The sequence below is a fragment of the Musa acuminata genome, unplaced genomic scaffold, assembly GCF_036884655.1.
Source record: "Musa acuminata AAA Group cultivar baxijiao unplaced genomic scaffold, Cavendish_Baxijiao_AAA HiC_scaffold_611, whole genome shotgun sequence".
In the NCBI taxonomy this organism is placed as follows: domain Eukaryota; kingdom Viridiplantae; phylum Streptophyta; class Magnoliopsida; order Zingiberales; family Musaceae; genus Musa; species Musa acuminata.
Window position 1 is genome coordinate 1 of NW_027020850.1, and position 12500 is coordinate 12500.

The 12500-nt window shown below is 31.4% G+C and overlaps 2 non-coding genes and 1 pseudogene across 3 annotated transcripts in view; 2 read left to right on the plus strand and 1 right to left on the minus strand.

Annotated features, from left to right (window-relative positions):
- Positions 1–4443: 4443 nt before the first annotated feature.
- On the minus strand, positions 4444–4515 carry TRNAR-UCU (transfer RNA arginine (anticodon UCU)). The gene has a single exon. It is a non-coding gene; the product is annotated as a tRNA-Arg (tRNA).
- A 2128-nt stretch (positions 4516–6643) lies between these two features.
- TRNAS-GCU (transfer RNA serine (anticodon GCU)) lies at positions 6644–6731 on the plus strand. The gene has a single exon. It is a non-coding gene; the product is annotated as a tRNA-Ser (tRNA).
- A 3093-nt stretch (positions 6732–9824) lies between these two features.
- Positions 9825–12500, plus strand: part of LOC135662327 (maturase K-like) — a 3401-nt pseudogene continuing 725 nt past the window's right edge. The window contains exon 1 of the transcript XR_010507701.1: positions 9825–12500. This exon is cut by the window's right edge and continues 725 nt beyond it. The product of XR_010507701.1 is annotated as a maturase K-like (transcript).

A 12500-nucleotide genomic window follows, 5' to 3' on the forward strand; every position in this document is an offset into this window, starting at 1 on the left:
GTATTAGTTAATATAATCATTTATAATTATATTATCGATAATTATTAGTATTAATTATTACTATATATTGATATTGGTACTACTACATACTTTTATATTACTACATATTGATATATTGATATTGATTTTGTATTGGTATTAATTTGATTGATATTGATTGCAGCTCACACTGCATTTAGTCACACTCCATTTAGACGGATTTCAATATCAGTCCTTCTATTTTGTCTGTGATTGTGGATTGAATGAACAAAGAGATGAACTCAAGAATGGTGTAGTAAAGAACGAAGAATTAAATGAAAGAGTGGTTCGAAACAAAGAAATACAATAGTTAGAACTGTATGCATATGGATTTACAAAAACTCCATTATGGGTAAAAACGAGATAGTTGTGACGATTCAGTTCAGTAATTTAGTAATATTATCATTTCAATTCGGAGTTTTTAGTTACTTCGGACCGCTGGATCTTAATGATAAAAATGAGTAATAATTCATTGGTTGATTGTATCATTAACCATTTCTTTTTTTTTGTGCGAGGAACTTACCATGAATCCACTGATTTCTGCCGCTTCCGTTATTGCTGCTGGATTGGCCGTGGGGCTTGCTTCTATTGGACCTGGAGTTGGTCAAGGTACTGCTGCAGGCCAAGCTGTAGAAGGTATTGCGAGACAACCAGAAGCAGAGGGTAAAATACGAGGTACTTTATTGCTTAGTCTAGCTTTTATGGAAGCTTTAACAATTTACGGACTGGTCGTGGCGTTAGCGCTTTTATTTGCGAATCCTTTTGTTTAATCCTAGAAATAAATAGAAAAAAGTACCTTACATACTTTTTTCTTATTTTATTAACTTTAACTTGGAATTGCCCTTTGCTTCTTCGAATTATATTTACACTTTACTTATAAATTACTTATTTGTTGAGACAATACTGATTTGAGGATGAGGAATTACCAGATTCGCTTGCTTTCTTCCTTTCTGTCCTTAGCTTAGTACAATAGAAAACTTTTTTACTTTCATTGTTCGAAGCGTTTCAACAAACGAAATAGTTATCAATTGATATGAGATCTAAGACCTAAGTAAAGTATCTTATTGGAAACTTCTTGAAAACTTAAAAAATAATAAATTTCAAACAAATGATTTAATCTATTGCCATTAAATAAAGTGGAAATGAAATTAATAAAAAGAAATCGATCAAAAAAAGGCGAGTGAAGTGATACAAAAAGAACTCTGTTCTTTGTTAGTCCTATCCATAAGAGAGGGGAGCATATGAAAAATGTAATCGATTCTTTCGTTTCCTTGGGTCACTGGCCATCCGCCGGGAGTTTCGGGTTTAATACCGATATTTTAGCAACAAATCCAATAAATCTAAGTGTAGTGCTTGGTGTATTGATTTATTTTGGAAAGGGAGTGTGTGCGAGTTGTGTATTTCAAGAATAGGTTGGATCCATCCAGCTGCACTTTATTTATGGTATTTATAGGAGAAATAGGAAAAAGGTGCACGATCTCGACGAATTACTTCTGAATAAATTAAGAAATCATATGTAAGAACCATAGCATTTCGTGACTTATTGGTAAATCCACTTTGATTCTCTATCAACCAATAATGTGAGACCATTAACATGGTTAAAGCTAAATTGTTTAAAGTCCAGGTAAAACATGGTACTCTTTCTACCACTTCTACCACTACGTTAGTAACGAAATGGTTAAAAAAAAAATAGTTGGTAATTTATTTGATTTGATATAGAACACTCATATCGATAAAAGAATTTGAACCATTTACTAGAAAAATGAGCACTTTGCTTTTTTTATCTAATGCCGAAATGACGACCTATGTATAAAAAAAGAGGAATTTTTGGACTTGAAGAAACAAATAAAAAATATAATAATTATTATTTTCATTTTTTTAAAATGAAAAATGAAATAGAATTCTAAAAATGAAAATGATAAATAAAATACAAAACAAATATAAATAAAATACAAATAAAGAAACAACTTTGCTGACAATTCTAGATTTTTGTCTGGTCTAGTCGGAAGAGTCCTCCTGATATTCTGGTCTTGTATCAGTTTTGACATCTTTGAATACAAACAGAAAAGAGAGGGTAGGCTCATTACATTAAAAAAGATATGGGAATACCCACACCATAAATAAAACATTAAAAAAGATATGGGAATACCCACACCATAAATAAAATAAATAATTGAGCGTGAGAGCCAAATGAATCGAAAGATTCATGTTTGGTTCGGGAAGAGATCATGGAAGTTTTGAAATTAATGATAAGATAATCTACTTTCATTAAATGATTTATTAGATAATCGAAAACAGAGGATTTTGAATACTATTCGAAATTCGGAAGAATTACGTAAAGGGGCCATTGAGCAGCTCGAAAGAGCCCGGGCTCGCTTACGTAAAGTGGAAATGGAAGCAGATGAGTATCGAATGAATGGATACTCTGAAATAGAACGAGAAAAACAAAATTTGATTAATGCCACTAGTAATAGTTTGGAACAATTAGAAAATTACAAAATGAAACCCTTCAGTTTGAACAACAAAGAGCGATTAATCAGGTCCGACAACGAGTTTTCCAACAAGCCTTACAAGGAGCTCTAGGAACTCTGAATAGTTGCTTGAATAGCGAGTTACATTTCCGTACGATCCGTGCTAATATTGGCATTCTCGGGGCCATGCAAGAAATAACTGATTAGCCCTTCTTTTTTTAGTTATAGTTTAGGCATTATTTTTATCTTTTCCTTCCTAAAAAGAATAAAGAAACACTAATGGTAACCCTTCGAGCCGACGAAATTAGTAATATTATTCGTGAGCGTATTGAACAATATAGTAGAGAAATAAAGATTGTGAATACCGGTACCGTACTTCAAGTAGGCGACGGAATTGCTCGTGTTCATGGTCTTGATGAAGTAATGGCAGGTGAATTAGTAGAGTTTCAAGAGGGTACAATAGGCATTGCTCTGAATTTGGAATCAAATAATGTTGGCGTTGTATTAATGGGTGATGGTTTGATGATACAAGAGGGAAGTTCCGTAAAAGCAACAGGACGAATTGCTCAGATACCTGTGAGTGAGGGTTATTTGGGTCGTGTTATAAATGCTCTGGCTAAACCTATTGATGGGAGAGGTGAAATTTCAGCTTCTGAATCTCGGTTAATTGAATCTCCTGCCCCAGGTATTATTTCTAGACGTTCTGTATATGAGCCTCTTCAAACGGGGCTTATTGCCATTGATTCGATGATCCCTATAGGACGCGGTCAGCGAGAATTAATTATTGGGGACAGACAGACCGGCAAAACAGCCGTAGCCACAGATACGATTCTCAATCAAAAAGGTCAAAATGTAATATGTGTTTATGTAGCTATTGGTCAAAAAGCATCTTCTGTGGCTCAGGTAGTGACTACTTTCCGGAAAAGGGGGCGATGGAATATACTATTGTGGTAGCCGAAACGGCGGATTCACCTGCTACATTACAATACCTCGCTCCTTATACGGGAGCGGCTCTGGCTGAGTTTTTTATGTATCGTGGACAACATACTTTAATAATTTATGATGATCTCTCCAAACAGGCACAAGCTTATCGCCAAATGTCTCTTCTATTAAGAAGACCTCCCGGTCGTGAAGCTTATCCAGGAGATGTTTTTTATTTGCATTCACGACTTTTGGAAAGAGCCGCTAAATCAAATTCTAGTTTAGGTGAAGGAAGTATGACCGCTTTACCGATAGTTGAGACTCAATCTGGAGACGTTTCAGCTTATATTCCTACTAATGTAATTTCCATTACAGATGGACAAATATTCTTATCTGCCGATCTATTCAATGCTGGAATCCGACCTGCTATTAATGTGGGTATTTCCGTTTCCAGAGTAGGATCCGCAGCTCAAATTAAAGCCATGAAACAAGTAGCCGGCAAATCAAAATTGGAACTAGCGCAATTCACAGAGTTAGAAGCCTTTGCACAATTCGCTTCTGATCTCGATAAAGCTACTCAGAATCAATTGGCAAGAGGTCAACGATTACGCGAGTTGCTTAAACAATCCCAATCAGACCCTCTCGCAGTGGAAGAACAGATAGCTACTATTTATACCGGAGCGAATGGATATCTTGATCCGCTAGAAATTGGACAGGTAAAGAAATTTCTCAGTCAGTTACGTAGCTACTTAAAAAACAATAAACCTAAATTTCAAGAAATTATATCTTCTACCAAGACATTCACCGAGGAAGTAGAATTTCTTTTGAAGGAAGCTATTCAAGAACAGATCGAACTGTTTTTACTTCAGGAACAAACATAAATTTCTTACTTTTATTCTATTCTTGGTATATTCTATTCTTAGTACAAGAGTAATCATTGAGAAATAGTTCTGATTCGAATGATTCAAAAAGGGTTTCTTAGTATAGCCATTTTTAAAAAGTATAGCCATTTTAAAAATAGATGGAAATAAATTGCGTCCAATAGGATTTGAACCTATACCAAAGGTTTAGAAGACCTCTGTCCTATCCATTAGACAATGGACGCTTTTCATTCCTATTTTATTTTTTTGTATTCTTACTTTCTTTTGTTCGGATAAAAAATCAAATTACACGGAAAATATTTTAGGGAATAAAAAAGAATGCATATCTAAATTGATGGTGCATGTATGTATAATACATAATAAGATGTATAATACATAACATAATAAGATGTATAATACATAATAAGAAATATGGAGCGGGTAGCGGGAATCGAACCCGCATCGTTAGCTTGGAAGGCTAGGGGTTATAGTCGACGTTGCTTGATCACTTTTAACGTCTCTAATTCAAAACCGAACGTGAAATTTTGATTTCATTCGGCTCCTTTATGGAAGATTGATGTATTCCTAGAGAAAATTAGATCCATAACATCTATGTCAGCCTTTCTGTCTGAATGTATCCCAAACTACTCGCTTACTAGATGATCCCTCTAGAGGAGAGGGATTATACCAAATCCGTCTAGTCTAGTTACTTCGTTCCCTATTTCCACTCGCAGGATCCCGAGGAAAAGAATTTGGTTTCCACCGAGCTGAAACAATATGCTGATGGTTCTAGTAAACCAAAACCACCCTTTTCTAGCTTGTTTGGCTTCAATTTCCCTTTTACAACACCAAAATTTAAGATCTAGTTACGATTGGAAATAAACTTTTGTATCTTCATCCATAGATCCTTTATTCATACTCATTCGATTGGAAGAATTGATCCAATTCAAAAAAAATTATGTTTCACGACTCCATATACATAATCCAATTTTCTTATTCAATTTCGAAAATAGAATTTCTAATTGGACTTTGGATACAAATCGTGAGAATGTATGTTCTTCCTCAAATATGCTATTGAGAGGTAAAGGATTAAACCCTTTTAAGAAATAAAGTTTTTGATCGGAGTATGCAAAAAACCGAGAGACCCCTTAACTTTTTAAGTTGTTAATAGAACGAATCACACTTTTACCACTAAACTATACCCGCTACATATACATTATTGTATATGAATGGACTATTTGTCGAACAAGGGAGTGAGACGCAATCAAGATAGCATTAAAATTATAACGTTGACACATATTTAGTCCCGCCAGCCAGGGACTTAAAAGGCGAAGAGCACAAAGCTTTTCTAAATAACATATATAAATTTAAAAAACAGTATAAAGTTATACTTATACTTTTCCTTTGCTGGATTGCTGGCATTCTCAGTCTGTCTGAAGGGGTCATTGAAGCTGGACAAAAAAAGAGGTACTGGCCCGGCCAGTACTTAACTAGGACCAGGCCGGGAGAATAAACCTTTCGTACAAAATTAAAGAAGTAAGGTTTTCTTTCTATTGGAGATACCTGTTTCGAATCTTATCTAAATGGAATTCTTGATCAAATTCGTTCTTGACTTACTCTTAACTTACTTAAATGAAACTTAAATTAAATTACGTAAATGTAAATTAACTTAAATATAAATATAATTATATAATTACTTATATAATTACATTACTTAAATTATTAAAATTAACTTAACTTAATATAAATATAATTATATAATTATAATTATATAATTACTTAATTATATAATTACTTATAATATAATATTATTATAATATAATATTATTAATTACTTAATTATATAATTACTTATAATATACAATTACTTATAAAATTACTTATAATATAATATTATAATATTTAATATTATAATATTTAAGAAATTTTTTATTACATAAAAAAAACCTTTAATTTGTTTTTTCTTTACTTTAATTGAAAATAAAATTTCAATTCCTTTAACCTTTAAATTTAGATTAGAATTTATTAATAATTTTAATTTTTAATTATTCACTTTTTATTTTTTTTTTATTTCATCTGTAATGAAATCTATTCTATAATTAGAAATTTTAATAGAATGTTTCATATTTCTAATGATAATGTTATAATTATAATGTTTAATATCTTTCTTAAATTATAATGTTTAATATCTTTCTTAATAAAAAATATTATATTAATGTCTTTCTTAAACTTAATAATTAATATCTTAAAAATTAAAAATTTTTTCTTTTTTATTATTTTCTTTTCTTTTTTTATTTAATTTCAATTTAAATTGAAATAGTTAATTTCAATTTCATTTGAAATTTTATTGAAATTTCAATTTTATTTAAATTGGGAGAGATGGCTGAGTGGACTAAAGCGGCGGATTGCTAATCCGTTGTACGAGTTATTCGTACCGAGGGTTCGAATCCCTCTCTCTCCGCCCGCTCTGATTACTTGATACTTTCGATTTCGAAGGAATTTCGATTCCTTTATTTTTTTATAGGTAAAGTGAATATATGGAATAGATAAAATAATAAGAAAAAATTAGAAAAACAAAGAAAACTCAATTTTTTTTTATTCCTCACGTCCAGGATTACGTCCCGGATCATTAGATAAGAATCCGAAGATGAAGAGAGAAACAAAGAATATCACTACTGTGTAAACAAAGAGTTTGAGAGTAAGCATTACACAATCTCCAAGATAAGATCATTTTAGAAAAAGGGAATAGATTACCTATTTTTTCTTTTTACCACATATACTATTTTGTTTGATTTGACATCATACCCCCCAAAATGGAGTTTTTTGATTTGAAAAGAAAAAGAAAGTCACTTTTACGAATTTCTTTGTAATAAGATTTTTATTCCTTCCTCACAAAAATTTTCTTGTCATATCGACAATTAGGTATTGTAGGGGACCTAGACCTAATAAACTCCTTACTCACTGAAAGGTCAGAACGAGTAAATAAACTGATCAAAATTCATCTCCGCGGTTACTCAATATACAAGAATTTCCATTTTTTAATCGAGGGTTTATAATTCTAATGTAAGACTTAGCCGATCTTATCCATTTTTATAATTTTTTTTGTCGAATAAATCATGAATGGATTTGGCAAAGTATTAAGGATTTTATCGAAAACTTACAGCAGCTTGCCAAACAAAGGCTAAGAGAAAAAAGAGAACAGGTATGACAGGCATCACATCTACGATTGGATTGAAAACGGCATAAGCTTCAGGCAATTTGGCAAAGAAAAAACTATTCGAATAAAGGACAGAATTAAGACAGATACAGATTAAGCTAAAGATATTAAACATAACAAACATTTCGTTCTTGTAGATTAGATAATTTTATTTTGATTGAGTTATTTTTATAAGGGAAAAATGAAAAAGGCAAGTCAAAAAATCCTTCTTTTTTTTTGAACTCTCCCAAATCAAAAATCCTTCCTTCCATTCTCAAATGAGAATACAAGGAATTCTACTTTCATACATTATCTTAATTGAATTCTATGTAATGATCAATTAACTTTTTTGATTCTATATCTAATCTACATGTGTTGAATCCTAGCAACAAACAAAATACCCCATATGTTTTTATTATGTATTATGTATTTTTTTGGGGGGGGGGATTGACGAATAACTAATTCTAATAATAGTCTTGACTAGTGCCAAACAGGAAAAATGGGGCGTGGCCAAGCGGTAAGGCAGCGGGTTTTGGTCCCGTTATTCGGAGGTTCGAATCCTTCCGTCCCAGATCGTTTCCATCAGAAACAAAAGATGGGATCACATTGTATCCCACATAAAACGGAAAAATCTTAAAGAGAACAACCTTTTCTTTTGTTCTGAATTCTTAGAATGTCTTTTGTTCTGAATTCTTAGAATGAATTCTTAGAATGGATTCTTAGAATCCATTTGATTTATCACAAGCATAATAAAGTGTCAAATACAGGTGGAAGTTTTTTTGAATAAAAAAAAGAGAAATTTGGGGTCTATCATTCACATTCATAATATGCTCGTACTATTGTTATATTCATTATGTCCCATATTCATGAAATATGAATTCTAAATATGAATTATAATTCTCACATGATGCATTCCGAATTGAAGCGTGAAACAAAAGCATCTCTATTCCCTTCCACACAAAGCCTAAAGTCAAAAATAGGGTATCCCAATTTCACATTCTATGTGAAGACTAAAGAGTAGGGAGTTTGTCGTACTAATTTCATCACTGGTTTTAAAACTTCTAAAGCTGTGCTGTGGCGTGGGAAAAAATAGGATAAAAATTGTCTGAATTCCATTTCTTTCTATCTTATATCTTAGATGCCTCAAATGAAAATAATTGTAAATCAATGTAACGTAGCGATTGGGGGGAAATTTTGATATTCCATATATTTTAACTTGATTTTATGGAATTGATGGAAAAATTGTTGAACCTGAAGTAAAACAAAATCTATATAAACTAAAATAAACAAGGCCTACGCTATGCCTATATGTATGATATATATTGTGTATTGTTATTATATTGTTGTATTTCAATAACAATGTTGTTGTATTTCAATAACAATGTTGTTGTATTTCAATAACAATGGCCTTTCACTTAAGTGAAAAGAATTTGTGGAAGGGGATCTTTGATTTTAAAAATATCCATGATTACCCCCAGTAACAATATTCAGATTCTTTCTTTCAGATGAAAGAAAGAATAAGGATCTTAATGTTGCCGTACATGAGACCTTTTCTATTTCATACTCATGAAAATAGATAAACTAGATTATCAATTTACTTCTTTGGTTAAAAGAAAACCAATTGATAATTCAATTGAACATGGTAAAATTTATGTCTCCTTAGGGAATGAAATATCTGCTAAAAATTTTTAGCTACTCATTGTGATTGCGTCGACTTGGTGATTGAATTAGAGATCCAGTTTAGTCATGACTAGAAAACATAGTTCCAGTCATGATGTTGAAGTCGGAGATTTTTAAAACATTTTTTTATGAACTCTTGGTTGGTACTCGAAGAAATATGATAAATCAATAGTATCTAGAAACTTACGACCTTTTTGTTTTTTGGTCATTGGAACAGTTTATTTGACTAATAATTTATTTTTTTCCGGGATTGGAAATATATTAAATTAAAGGATTTGAGGTTTATAGTTTTTTTGTTCTAGAAAAATAGATTCTGCATTTCATGATTGATCGTCCCGAACAATCTGTTGGAGATGTAAAGTAAATAAGTCTTAAGCAAACATCTTTCTTAGAAATACGTTTCATTCATATGATAGAATATCGAGTTAAAGAAATTGGATCCTTGCTGAGCTTTCTCCGGATAAATACAATACTTATCTATCCATAGAATACTTATCTATCCATAGGTATAAAGTATAGACTATTATATAGTTCCCGTTGTTCCCATCGAGCCAATGACTATTCATGATTACATATTAAATCAATTCCATTGCGGTTTGAAATTAAATTGAATTCTAAATTAGAGGAATGTTATGGTAAAACTTCGTTTGAAACGATGTGGTAGAAAGCAACGTGCGACTTGAAGGACATGATCCGCTGTGGATTTTTACATCCACCATTTTCTATACAAATGAAGATGCTCTTGGCTCGACATAGTTTGTTCTGTTCCATTAGGAATCTAATTTTTCTTAGGTTGATAGTACATGATGGAGCTCGAGCGGAAAGGATTGATTCATTTATCAAGGGGAAGAATCTAGGGTTAGTGCCAATCAATCAATAAGTTAGACCAGCTTTGTAAGTATATCCTTAAAATATAAAATAATCGGAATTGATAAAACTATTTCGATCAAAAAAAAGTGTATCACAGAGGAATCAATTCTTCGTATTCTATTTCTATGGGTATTCTATTTCTATAGAAAGAAATAAAAAAAACAAAAGGTATGTTGCTGCCCTTTTGAAAGGAGTAAGGATCACCGAAGTAATGTCTAAACCCAATGATTTTACAAAGCAAAGATAAAGGATTCCGAAACAAGGAAACACTATTTTCAATTGTCTCAAAAATTGGATCAGAATTAGGAATAAAAATAGATTCGAGATGAGACAAACAAAAGAGGTTAGAGACGGCTCAAGAAATGTCTAAGGATTTCCCTTCGAATTCTGTCAGAATTACCCAACTTGAGTTATGAGTACGAATGAAATTTATTTTTTTTTTTTTTTTTAGGAAGAACAAAATAATAATAATGAATTAGACTATGATTTGAGTCATTATTTTGTGTTTACTATTTGATATTATATACAGAAAGATATACCGAAATAAAAATAATTTTTTCTCGAGCTCGAGCCGTATGAGGAGAAAAACCTCCTATACGTTTCTGGGGGGGGATTGTTTATGTACATCTATCCCAATGAGCCATCTATCGAATCGTTGCAATTGATGTTCGATCCCGAAGAGAAGGAAGAGATTTTCGAAAAGTGGGTTTTTATGATCCGATAAAGAATCAAACTTATTTAAACGTTCCCGCTATTCTATATTTCCTTGAAAAGGGCGCTCAACCTACAGGAACTGTTTATGATATTTTAAGTAAGGCAGAATTTTTTAAAGAAAAAACCTCGAGTTAATTAAAAGAAAAAACAACAAAATTAATAAAAAAGGGGGGAGATGATTAATATAAAATCTATCTTTGTATAATTTTTTACTTACAATTTTTTACCTAAAATTTTCCCTTTTCTTGCTCTATTCATACTTAAATTTACTTTTTTCTTGTTATAGGAATCCACCAACAAACAAGGGATTAATCTTGCTTATTGTACCTCTATTGATTGAGTAAACCCGAGATTTTTTCTTTATCTTTTCCTTATTTTTTTCCATCAAAATTTCTTATTTATGTTGTGCCAACCCAATACAAATCCTTATTTTATTTACTTTATTTGTTATTTGTTTTCTCAACATTGCATTCATATTGACAATGGTGTATCGAACAAATATAATTGATCATAGATAAATTAATTGATCATAGATAAATAAATCTCTTTATCCAGACCCCATATTGGGTTTTAACTTCACTTTTACTCAAATAATGGGTTTTGCATTGTTGGGTTTACTGTCATATAAGACGTATTTTGGAATTTAACTTAACAAAAATAAAAAATTGATAAAAAACTGGTAGGTCTGTCACAATTTTAGCATCTCTTTTAGGAATCTGGTGTTTTTAAATATGATCTGTACATTTTCTATTTATTTTGTATAATCGATCATAAAACATAAAATATTTTTTTATTTATTATTAGTTCAATGTTTTGATGGGGTCGTGCAGTGCAATTTAATGGATTTTTCATTTTTATCGTATCTACATATCCTATTTATTTTATTTTATTCGGGTTGCTAACTCAACGGTAGAGTACTCGGCTTTTAAGTGCGACTATGATCTTTTACACATTTTGATGAAGCAACAAATTCGTCCAGACTATTGGTAGAGTCTATAAGACCACGACTGATCCTCAAGGGTAATGAATGGAAAAAGTAGCATGTCGTAATAAAAAAAATTTCTTATTTTATTAAATATTTTATTAAAAAATTACAAATTCAAATGAAAGTGGAACTTTTAGTTTATCCTTACTGGATCGCTACAAAAATAAAAAATTTTTGGAAGGGAAGGGGACAAAACAAATTCACATTTACAGTTGGGTCTAGTGAATAAATGGATAGAGCCTATGGTTCCAATTTTGGTAAAACAAAAAGCAACGAGCTTATGTTCTTAATTTGAATTGAACGATTACCCGATCTAATTAGACGTTAAAAATAGATTAGTGCCTTATACGGGAAAGGGTGAGTTCTCCTGTGGGTGGACCATTGATTCTTTTTCCTTTTTTTTTAATAAATCCTAACTATTCTTTATTATGGATTAGAAACGGATGTGTAGAAGAAACAGTATACTGATAAAGAGAATAAATTCCAAAGTCAAAAGAGCGATCGGGTTGCAAAAATAAAGGGTTTGTTATCCTCTTGTAATTATAACGAAGATAAACAACGAAGATAAACCAATTCGATAGAAAAAGAGAATAAAAAGATCTATTGATTGGACTCCCTGTTTCCTTTTCGGGGTATATATTTTTATTACTATTGTATTCTATATACATAATAGAATACAAAATACCCTGTTTTGACCATATTGCACTATGTATCATTTGATAACCCAATAAATGCCTCCTACCCCTGCTTCAAGTGGAAATGTAAATGGAAGAATTACAAGGATA